The following is a 12,500-nucleotide window of genomic DNA, read 5'->3' on the forward strand; positions in this document are numbered from 1 at the left end:
AAATCAAAAAGTAACTGTTATAGACAATATGTAATTAGAGAGACATAGAAGTTACTGTTGGGCGGGAAATATATTCTGTTTTAGATAAAAACCTAATTGTATGTCTGCAAGCTATAAAAAAAATGTGCGGGCATGCGTATTTGTTATCGTGCTGTATGTGTGTACGTGTGTAGAAATGTGCTTGTGATTATATACCAATGTAGGGCGGTGTGCTAGTAGAAGCGTTACCGCACCGGACAAGATGGATGGCGGCATTTCGTCGGCCTTTGCGTTTTGAGCTCAAATTTTGCCAAGGTCGACTTTGCCGTTCATCTTATCTGAGTCGATAAAATAAGGACCAGTTGATCATGAAATTGCTGGACTTGTGCCAAAATTTGAAACCAATTATACAGTGAATTCATTGTCGATTTCTTTAATACATCACAGTATGAATACACACATGCGTGTGCATATGTACGCCTGTATGTGCATATACATAGCATGTGATTGACTCTCTGTGTGCGATTGTGTGCGTGTGTGGGAGGAAGAGTGATAGTATGTGTGTGTGTGTGTTTGTGTGTCTGCGTGAGAGAGAGAGATTGTGAGTGACTGTGTGTGCGTAGGTGGTAATTATTTCTTGAATAAAGATTGAATTTTTAAAACAGTAACATAGATATATTTCATATTTTCTTTGATGTGTGTACGAGTGAGTGTGTACGTATGTATGTATGTATGTATGTATGTATGTATGTATGTATGTATGTATGTATGTATGTATGTATGTATGTATGTATGTATGTATGTATGTATGTATGTATGTATGTATGTATGTATTTATGTATGTATGTATGTATGTATGTATGTGCAGATTTGTATGTTTTATGTATGTATTCTCATGTATGCATTATGTCTATATGTATGTATGAACGTATGTATGTATGTATGTATGTATGTATATATAGTTGTGTGAGTATACACACACACACACACACACACACACACACACACACATATTCTGCTGTATCAGCACCAAGTAGTGTTTAAGCATAAACGAACATTAGGTTTGTTAAATAAGTTTGCGACATATTTCAACTTCTAAAGACAAATTCGCTGCAGTTACCGTGAACAGAAAAATTCTCTCTTATAGTAAAAAGTGTGAAAATACCATATCTGCCCAGTGCTGCCTCCAGTCGGATTCCCAGAAGCAGCGTTTCTATCTCTTTAGCCGTTTTATATATACAAACATACATGCATATACACACACACACACACACACCACACACACACACACACATATATATATTTATATACATATGTATATATATAATATATATATATATATATATATATATATATATATATATATATATATATATATATTATTTATATATATTATTTATTTATATATATGTATAGTAAAGATTATTTGCCAGCATAACGTGGCAGTCCTGGTTAGGACAAATGCTACTGCTATTAGCCCCAGGAAATATCGTCTCCAGCTGGCTATACGACACACTATCTGTGTCCTTATATTTTCGAACAAAGGAGTTTGGCATTCCTGTTTTGAACAAGGGAGTTTAACATCCCATGTTCGAAAATATAAGGAGACAGATAGTATCGTATAGCCAGCTGTAGCATTCGCCCTAACCAGGGCTGCTACGTTATGCTGGCAAATAATCTTTTCTCTAGAGTACTGTTACTGAATTCCTCACGTTGAGAGATTTACAAATAGTAATTTTCTATTATATATATATATATATAATATATATATATATTATATATATATATATATATATATATAATATATATATTAATCATATATATATATATATATATTCCTCACGTTGAGAGATTTACAAATAGTAATTTTCTATTATATATATATATATATATATATATATATATATATATATATATATATATATATATTAATCATATATATATATATATGAAAAATCAACGAAAATGCACATTGCAAATAAAAAAAGGTAGTAATAAGAGTAATAAAAGTCATTATTATGAGATGATTATAAGATGATAATAAAGTAAGAGAACAAAGCGAACCATGATTTACGCAAACTATTCATCGCTTGAAAAACACCGGCTAATACACGTGTCAGGTCTAATAAGACATCTTATAATCATCTCATAATAATGACTTTTATGACTCTTATTACTACCTCAGTCAATCTAAATGTATATATTTGTCGTTACGTGTCGTAAATAGCCTCTTTTTATTTGCAATGTGCATTTTCGTTGATTTTTCATTTTTTACCCTTACATTTCCGCGTGTATTTTATATTTTCTTTTTGTAACATATTTCTACTATATATATATATATATATATATATATATATATATATATATATATATACATATATATATATTCTAGTGTTTTGTTTATTTGTCAATCTCGAGAGTAATTATCAATAATATGATTACATTTATTGACATGATGTAATTTGTAAATAAATGATAACCTTATATGTAAAGATTTCAACTTTATGGTTTGATACCTGCACCAATTACAACGTTGGCGAAATCTATAAAAAAAACGATACATACATACATGTGTGTGTGTGTGTGTGGGGGGGTGCTCGCAAACCTAAGGACACAGGAAATGTGTCAAGGCTGACAGGAGGCGTTGCTGCTTCCTAGGGTTAAATAGCAGTAGTATGATTCTCTTCATGGGACTGCCACATTAAGTTGACAGTATACAACTACTTTATCGTACCACTACTGCATAAATCTTTCTGAGATATTTAGAAATATATTATTCCTATATATATATATATATACATATATATACACGCTCGCACAAACACACACACACACATATATATATATATACAGATATATAGATATATACATGTATACACATACATATATATATATATATACACACACATACATACATATATAAATATACATATACACACCACATATATGAATGTATGTATGCATGTTTGTATGTATGTATATATTGGTGTGCGTGCGTTCCAAGCATTAGAAAACGCGCGCGCGCGCATGCACACACATACATACGGAAAGATTCATAGATTACATTGATTTGACTTATTTTTCATTCATGGTGAAGATGACTCAGGACTGTATATCCACGACCTTCCCAGGAATATTGGGTAGAAATGGATGGATGGATGGATGGATGGATGGATGGATGGATTTCAATTTTGCATTCAAATTTTAGTGTAAGATTCTTCATATCCCGACATCGATATTACATACTAGCAGCATAGCCCGGCATTGTCCGGGTATGTAAGAGCCCCTGGAGCAGACATGATGCTCGCTGTGAATTTTAAAAAATTTCCTGCCAAATTGTGAAAGATATTGTCGAAAATATGTCATCTTGAATTTGAACGCGATTTCCCAAAGTGGCATGATTTTATCGATTTTTTTTGTGATGGTAAGGTATTGCATGGAAAACTAACGTCAGAATTAAGTTTCTTAGGGTAACATTAAGCTTCACCATGAGTTTGGTGAAAATCGATTGCAAGTTGCAGAAACTACAACAGAAAATCTGTTGCAAATAAAAAGCTTAGATTCTCGACCCCATGTCGAATTTATCGATTTTTTTCAGAACTGGGGGAACTTTTCAAACTTTTCGCTGCGTTAGTTTTGAATTATGACATTGAGCTATATGTGTGTCAAGATTCATCAGAATCGGTTGAAAGCCGTGGTCAGGGCGAGGGTACAACCTGACAGACACACAGACACACAGACAGACAAACTGCCATTTATATATAGAGTGATAAGTGACAATTTAGTTAAAGGTCATTTCAAACGTCTTATACGTCAATAGATTAAGCATCCACAGTATTTTCTAACTTTTTAATTATAGAAAGCTCTCTGGTGATACTTCGTTGACTTATCTTGACTGAGCAAGTATCAGAGAAACAAGCAATTGTCTCGGACTTAGGACAGAGCGTAATACTGATTTCAAATTTTGGCACAAGGCCAGCAATTTCAGGGAAAGTGGAAATTTAATTACATCGACCCCAGTGCTCAACTTGTACTTTTTCTATCGACTCCAAAAGGATGAAATGTAATGTCGACGTCGGGGAATTTTGAGCTCAGAAGGTGAATATAGGTATGGACTAAATGCCGGTAAGCATTTTGCCCAGCGTGCTAACGATTCGGCCAGCTCACTGCCTTAGGCAGAGCGTAATAACAGTCCAACTTTTAGCACGACAGGCAAAATGCTTAGCGGAATTTTCTGCCGAGGTCAGATTTGTCCTTCATCCTTTCGAGATCGATGAAATAAATACCAGCTGATTACTGGGGCCGATGTAATCGACCTACCCACTCCCCCGAACTTGCTGTCCTTATGCCAACATTTGAAATGATATTAGTTCAATTCACCTCTAGTTAAACTTGGTTTTACCAAATCCGAACATATATTCTCTTCTGATGATCTCTAATACCGGTGTCCGGAATGCAGACTATACTTGCACAAGCAATCTGTTTCGAAATCTCTATTCAGCCGAGGCAAAGCACAATGCTCTCGATACATTCTCTATTGCAAGGTCAGAAGTGCGTGTCTCTTGCATTAGAGATCTTAGTAAGTGCTTTATGGTTTCGACTGTAAGCCACTTCCACAAGTGACGTTGTTAGACGATCTCATCTCTTTCTCCTTCTGCTGAATGTCACCTTGATATGCCAGTAGGGATAACCGATAAAGGAGAATTAACAATAGTGTTAAATTTGCAATATTTCAGACCAGTTGCTTGCAATAAACACGTGTCTCTTAGTATATACGGAAGATAAAATTTTAATATTTCTTTTTGTGTATCCGTCTCTCTCCGTCTCTCTCTCTTCTCTCTCTCCGTCTCTCTCTCTCTCTCTCTCTCTCTCTCTCTCTCCCTCTCTCCCTCCCCTCTCTCTCTGTTATCAGTTTAAAATATTCGGCTGAGACTATACTAAGGCACCTCTAAATATCTTAAATCCATCTGTTTGAATATTTTATTTTTAGATGGACGTATATTTATGCGCCCACGAAACTTTAAGTCACTTGGAACCGAGTCAAACTATTGTTAATATATATTCGTGAAAATATAATAAAGTATTGAAGTGAAATGTTTTGTAGTTTTGCTTCATTTATTTATTCATTTGTTTACTTTGTAAATTTGAGTTGAATATCCTGGAACAAATATAAACTCCTGGTTAATCGAGTCAGCGACATCGATTCTCTTCCTGGTTGAAGTCATTACACGTTATCTATACGGGACAACAAGGAGACTCTGTACGGTTAATGAACTTGCTAGAAATAGTAGCTAAATTAAATTTCTCATGAAGCCACAGTTTACGATTTAGACAAAAGGAAGAATACGTTGGGTAATGTAGTTCTGGATATATTGTCTGAAAATAAGCAATGGCTACGACTGGAACTCTGCTTGATCAGAGTTCACCTGGAACTAAACACCTACAACTTACAACAGTTACTTTTGCCAGACATTGATATAACATGAAAAGGTGTCATAACATCGGAAGTCAAACAGTTAAGACTATGTTTGTTCCTACTTAACCCCAGTTCTTTCAATACTTTCATTTTCAGATGTTTTCTCTTAGATTTAAAACTTAATTCTCTTTCCAAGTTTTGGTACAAGGACCGAAATTTTGAGCGGATGGGTAAGTTGATTACATCGACACTCAGTACTAGATTTGTACTTTCTATCGAATAGTGAAGGAAAATTGATCTCAGTATACACTTATAAAACAAATTGAATGTTTTTGTCATTTATAACTGTTTACCGTATTGAGCAGACTATATCATTGGTCACAGCGAGCTTTCAATTCTTTCACGAATGCGCTTTTTCCATCTTGACCGAAATCATTTAACAATTCAGCAAAATGGTTAGAGCGGAACCGATGGGGTTGGACGCAACAGGAGTGATGAGGGGTAGAGGGACAAGTGAATCGTGGATGTTTGAACGATGCTCCATTATTGTACCATTATTGTACCAATAGAAAAAAACACAAGAGAAAAGAAACAGCACATCTGTGAGCCAGAGGCCGGAGCGTATAAATGATTTAATACCTATTTCTTTATTGCCCACAAGGGGCAAAACACAGAGGGGACAAACAAGGACAGACAAACGGATTAAGTTGATTATATCGACCCCAGTACGTAACTGGTACTTAATTTATCGACCCCGAAAGGATGAAAGGCAAAGTCGACCTCGGCGGAATTTGAACTCAGAACGTAACGGCAGACGAAATACCTATTTCTTTATTACCCACAAGGGGCTAAACATAGAGGGGACAAACAAGGACAGACATAGGTATTAAGTCGATTACATCGACCCCAGTGCGTAACTGGTACTTAATTTATCGACCCCGAAAGGATGAAAGGCAAAGTCGACCTCGGCGGAATTTGAACTCAGAACGTAACGGCAGACGAAATACCGCTACGCATTTCGCCCGGCGTGCTAACGTTTCTGCCAGCTCGCCGCCTTGTAAATGATTTAATACCAATCAGTCCAGTGGCTCTTCTCTGGACGCAGTCTACGATGCCTGTATTCGTAGCAATAGCAACGCCTCTTTTATGGGAGCGGACCCCGATCCTATTGATCATATGTTTTGGAGATTACCGTTTATCTTTTATCTTTTACTTATTTCAGTCATTAGACCGCGACCATGCTGGAGCACCGCCTTGAGGAATTTTCAGCTGAATGAATCGACCCTGGTCCTTATCTTTTTTTAAAGTTTATTACTTATTCTATCGGTCTCTTTGCCGAGCAGCTAAGTTACGGGGACGCAAACACATCAGGAGTTGTCTAGTAACGATCGAGAACACACACATACGTATACAAACACACATACGTACACACACACACACACACACACACACACACCACACACAACACACACACACACAACGTGATTCTTTCAGTTTCTCTCTACCAAATCCACTCACAAAAGCTTTGGTCGACCTTAGGCTATAGTTGAAGACACCCAAAGGTGTCACAGTGTGGGACTGAACCTGAAGCCATGTGGTTGGAAAGCAAACTTCTCACCTCACAGTCACACAACCACACCTGCGCCTATACAATATACATTGATTATTGGCTTAGTTCCGTTCCTTCAGACAAGATGGCTGTCAATGGATCGGGCGATTATAATGACCTTTGGTCCAAAACGACCATTACACTAAGGCGGTGAGCTGGCAGAAACGTTAGCACGCCGGGTGAAATGCTTAGCGGTATTTCGTCTGCCGTTACGTTCTGAGTTCAAATTCCGCCGAGGTCGACTTTGCCTTTCATCCTTTCGGGGTCGATAAATTAAGTACCAGTTACGCACTGGGGTCGATATCTGTCCTTGTTTGTCCCCTCTGTGTTTAGCCCCTTGTGGTTAGTAAAGAAATAGTATTTCGTCTGCTCTTACGTTGTGAGTTCAAATTCCGCCTAGGTCGACTTTGCCTTTCATCCTTTCGGGGTCGATTAAATAAGTACCAGTTACGCACTAGGGTCGATGTAATCGACTTAATCCGTTTGTCTGTCCTTGTTTGTCTACTCTATGTTTAGCCCCTTGTGTGTAGTAAAGAAATAGGTATTTCGTCTGCCGCTATGTTCTGAGTTGAAATTCCGCCGTGGTCAATCCGTGGTCAATCCGTTTGTCTGTCCTTGTTTGTCCCGTTTGTGTTTAGCCCCTTGTGTGTAGTAAAGAAATAGGTATTTCGTTTGTCTTTACGTTCTGAGTTGAAATTCCGCCGAGGTCGACTTTGTCTTTCATCCTTTCGGGGCCGATAAATTAAGTACCAGTTGCGTACTGGGGTCGATCTAATCGACTGGCACCCTTCCCAAAAATTTCGGGCCTTGTACCTTGAGTAGAAAAGAATATTTTCACAACCAAGATATTTGAATTCTACGACTTTCTTGTCACTCAACGTTGATTTGGTCAAGAAGAACTAACCGAAATTATTCACCAAAAAACGATTTAAGCAGAAACATTGTATTTTTCATTTCAGTTAGAAAATGGCTAATTTAACTGATGAGTTATTTTAGTTCTATACTAGCAGTATAGCCCGGCGTTGCTTGGGTTTACTTTCTTTTCGACCCTTTAGAATTGGAATTTTTGAAAAGTAAAAATTCAGCATTATGTAGCTTGTTATTCTCTTTAACTGAACATTTTTCTGGTTGAAATACACCGAAAAATGGCGACACTGCGGTCAAAAAATCGTAAAAAATAGGGATTTTCATAGAAAAAAGCACCTTTTTGATGTAAATAATGTTTGCTCTTAGTCTTAACATGGTCCGATTTGAATTTTTTTCTTCCACGGAATGAAGAGCAAGCCTTCTTCTATCATACTCTCAATTTTGGTCAACTTGCGCCGCAGGGTCTCGGAGGAGATAGTGTTAGTTGAAGGCTACCAAACCTGCCACACACACACAGACAACTTCAGCTTTATATATATAGAGAGTAGTTACGACTTCAAGCAAAAAAACAACTAACTCTACCAATACTGTCGACCAAACCTTGGTTTCAAACGTGAAGAATGAAAACAGTCAATTAATTGGATCCCTGTATTCAACTGCTGCGTATTTTATCGACTCCAGGAATATGAAGGACAAAATCGACCTCAACGGGATTTGAACTTAGGAAGTAAATGTATACAACTATAATTATTTCAGTCGCATACCTTTAAGTGTAAATCGATAGAATTCATCTCAGTACATCACTGTTTCTAGTACAGCCCCCACGGAATGAAACTCAACTGATAGACTCGATTTCATCAGCTGTGCCCTCTACCAAAACCTGTTAATTTTTTATGATGACAGAATTGTGAAAGCATTAAAAAAAATCCGCAATGTTTCCTGTGGTTCCTTATGTTCCAGGTTCGCATCCCACGGAGGTTAATTTTGCTTTTTAAGCCATTCGGAGTCGATAAAGTAAAATACTGATCATGTACTGGAGTCGATGGCATCAGCTAACCCCTGCACCGGTCTAAGTTAGAAACAATTCTTACAATGAGAGCAAAGGACGGTGAACTGGCAGAATGGTTAGAGAGTCAAATATGCCTTGTGATATTTGTACCAGCTTTTTACATCCTAAGCTCATTCCAAGGGTAGATTTACCTTTCACTCCTCCTGGGACGATAAAGTAAAGGGATAGTTAATTATTGGGGCCGACTAATCCCTGCCCTCAAACACCGCTTTTCTTGTGCCTAAGTTAGGAACAATTATCATAAAAGTAAAAGGCGTGAATTTAGCTGAGCCGTTAGAACACTTTTCCGACTCGTTACGTTCTGGGCTCAAATTCCACCGAGGTCGACTTTGCTTATTATTGTTTCGGGGTCGATAAATTGACCTGCCTTCTCCTTTTCTCTCGGAATTGCTGGCCTTGTGCCAAAATCAATAATAATAATAATAATAATAATAATGATAAACATTATTATTATTGTCGATAAGGTAGCGAGCTGGTAAAATCGTTAGCATGCCGGGCGAAATGCTTAGCCCGTCGCTACGTTCTGAGTTCAAATTCCGCCGAGGTCGATTTTGCCTTTCATCCTTTCAGGAACGTTAAAATAAGTACCAGTTGAACACTGGGGTCGATGTAATCGACTAGTCCCCCTCCCAAAATTGCTGTCCTTGTGGCAAAATTTGAAACTATCATTATTATTGTCGATAAAATAAATACCAGCTGAGTAATGACGTCGATGAATCGACTAGAGCTCTCACCCAAAATTGTGCCTCTAGTAGAAAGGATAGCACACCGGACATAATGCTTATCTGTATTTCCCCCTCATTACGTTCTGAGTTCAAATTCTGCCGAGGTCGATTTGCCTTTCCCCGTTCGTGATCGATAAAATAATACCAATTGAACACCGGGATCTATGTAATCGACTTGCCCCGAAATTGCTGGCCTTGTACCAAAATCTAAAACCATTATTATTATTATTAATAATAATAATAATAATAATAAAGCATCACGCTACCAGTTCTGCTATTCCACCGTCTGCCAAACATCAAGAAGAAATAATAAACTAGTCATGTAATTTTACCCTCAATTTTTATAAACGAAATAAATTCAAAATACAAAAACAGACATGAAACAAACGATTGTTATCTTAATAATAATATTTAAGTACATTTGCCGCAGTTTATAATATAATTTTATGATATAACTTTTTAAACGATGATTCATTGAATCATGAGGAAAAATATTTGTCTATAGAAACTGGCGGAGACATCGCTAGCGGTGGCAGCAATAGCGGCAGCGGCAGCAGTAATGGCGGCAGCAGTAGCGGCGACAGCAGTGATCTACGTCGATGAAAATGACGTAGCGAAGTGTATAATTCTGGTTAACTTTGTATGAGAAAAGGAATTTGACATTTTATATCCGATGTGAGATTTCCCTCTTCTCCACGCCTCGGAAAAAAGGGTTCAATCAGGAAATGCTGGGATCTTCGTGAACTTCAATCAAACTCTTTCAATGTTTGAATAAGTTACTGGGACGTAGTCATATGGCGATAGAATTCGGTTGAAACATAGCTGTCGTGTGTGTGTATGGGGGTAGAATTTCTGTAATGGTATCTTAAATTATACTACGGCAAATTGGTCGAGTCATTAGAGTAATGTAAAGAATTCCTTTCGGTCTTTGTTCCGACTCTCTGCTGTGAGTTCGAAACTCAGCGAGGTCACCCTCACACTTCTTGCAACCTAAACTGTAACCGATTCATAGTATTATTAACTGCTACTTTCATATTGGCTTAAAATGTTGGCACAAGGCCAGCAATTACGGGGGAGGAATAAGTCGATTACATTGATCCCCATTGATCAACTAGTATTTATTTTATCGATCCCGAAAAGATAAAAGGCAAAGTCGACACCGGCGAAATCTGAAATCAGAACGTAAAGACAACGAAATGCCGGGAAGGAGTGTTAACGATTTTGCCAGCTTTCGTCTTAATAACATGTTGATAATAAACAAGATTTATACAGCAGTATTCTCTCCAAGACACTCTTTTGAATATATATATATATATATATTATATATATATATATATATATATATATATATATATTGTCAGGTCGCTCTAGAGTGCTCCTGGTAACATGTAATCCAGTACAACCTGTTGCATGGTCGGGTCGTCGGCGACTAAACTGACAACCCCACCAGGCTCGCTTGGTGAGGAGGGTGTTGTTGGACACCCTGTGGGATGAAAAATAAGACCCATCAAAGGGCGGATGAACTCCTGAACAGTCAACGGCCATCCAACAAAAATGTCGGCCTGCCCGCTAAAACAGCACGAAGAACGAAGAGAAAAGGAAAAGGGCCTCAGTACCCTGCACGTCAATTGGGCCACTCCATGACGGCGGAATGCAACCCGAGCGACGAGAGGCTGCTAAAAATCACAGGTTCCCGAGGGCCGTCATGGAACAGGACTAACCTTGCCATATGCACCTACAACTGCAGGTCCTTGGCAGGGTGGCAAGAACTGAGCCACCTAATGGAGGAGAGGAAGAAGATCAGGTGCGACGTGTTAGGGCTGTGCGAGACACGCTGGAAGAAGGAAGCGAGTATACAATGGCAAGATGGATGCACTGTGAGATTAGGGAGAGCAGAAGGTACTGGATCGGTCGGAGGTATCGGATTCATCGTAAGTAAGGAATGGGCTTCGACGGTCGCTTCTTGCCGGTTCATATCATCACGGATTGGTGTACTGAATGTGAACCTCTCAGAGAAGGCCACCCTCAAGATTGTCCAGACCTATGCTCCCACAAGTAACAGCGACGACGATGAGTTGGAAGAATTCTATCGACAGCTAGACAAAGGGTTGGCTGTGAAGTCCACTTACACTGTCTTGATGGGAGACTTCAACGCAAAGGTTGGACATGGACGACAAGGGGAAGAGTACGTCGGGAGATTCAGCATAGGAGAGAGAAACGAGAGTGGTTAGTCCTGTTCCTGCTTGAGCGAGCGAATGAGTACAAGCTGCCCCTTTGCGTTGCGTTTGTAGACTATGAGAAAGCTGTGACCAGCGGTGGCAAATGGACGCCCGACGGACTGGTCGGTCAAGGTGATATATATATATATATATATATATATATATATATATATATATATATATGTACATACTTATATATATATTTATATATATATTTATATATATATATATAATATATATATATACTATATATATATATATATATATGGGATATATATATATATATTCAGAAATTTAACATGTCTGGATTTGAGCTGGAGGTGGCAGTCGATTTTCTCAATCCACCAAAAGAAGCTATGCTTCCCAATTTCCTCGGTTCGATGATTTTATCTGTCGGTCGCAATTCCTGGCAGAAGTGTCATCGATAACAGGGCGGGATTTGAACTTAGAATTCACTGATCTGAAACGGATATTGTACAGTATCCCACCCAAAGATCTAACAATTTTGGAAATACACTCACTCTCCTGCGCTTGTATTGCGAAAAGATGAAACGCGAGGTTGACCTCGCTGGGTCTCGAACTCGCAGCAGATAGCCGGAACAAAGACCAAAAGGAA

At 38.1% G+C, this 12,500-nt stretch overlaps 1 protein-coding gene and 1 long non-coding RNA gene across 2 annotated transcripts in view; one reads left to right on the plus strand and one right to left on the minus strand.

Moving 5' to 3' along the window:
* Positions 1-651, plus strand: part of LOC115213278 (peptidyl-prolyl cis-trans isomerase-like) — a 15,085-nt gene extending 14,434 nt beyond the window's left edge. The window contains exon 5 of the mRNA XM_029782211.2: positions 1-651. This exon is cut by the window's left edge and continues 152 nt beyond it. The gene's annotated coding sequence lies outside the window, so the exon portion shown is untranslated.
* A 4,424-nt stretch (positions 652-5,075) lies between these two features.
* Positions 5,076-6,867, minus strand: LOC118763979. Its single transcript, XR_004999749.1, has 2 exons — positions 6,469-6,867; positions 5,076-6,034 (listed from the first exon to the last, which is right to left on the minus strand). It is a non-coding gene; the product is annotated as an uncharacterized LOC118763979 (long non-coding RNA).
* Positions 6,868-12,500: the final 5,633 nt, after the last annotated feature.

The sequence above is a fragment of the Octopus sinensis genome, linkage group LG6 (assembly GCF_006345805.1).
Source record: "Octopus sinensis linkage group LG6, ASM634580v1, whole genome shotgun sequence".
In the NCBI taxonomy this organism is placed as follows: Eukaryota; Metazoa; Mollusca; class Cephalopoda; order Octopoda; family Octopodidae; genus Octopus; species Octopus sinensis.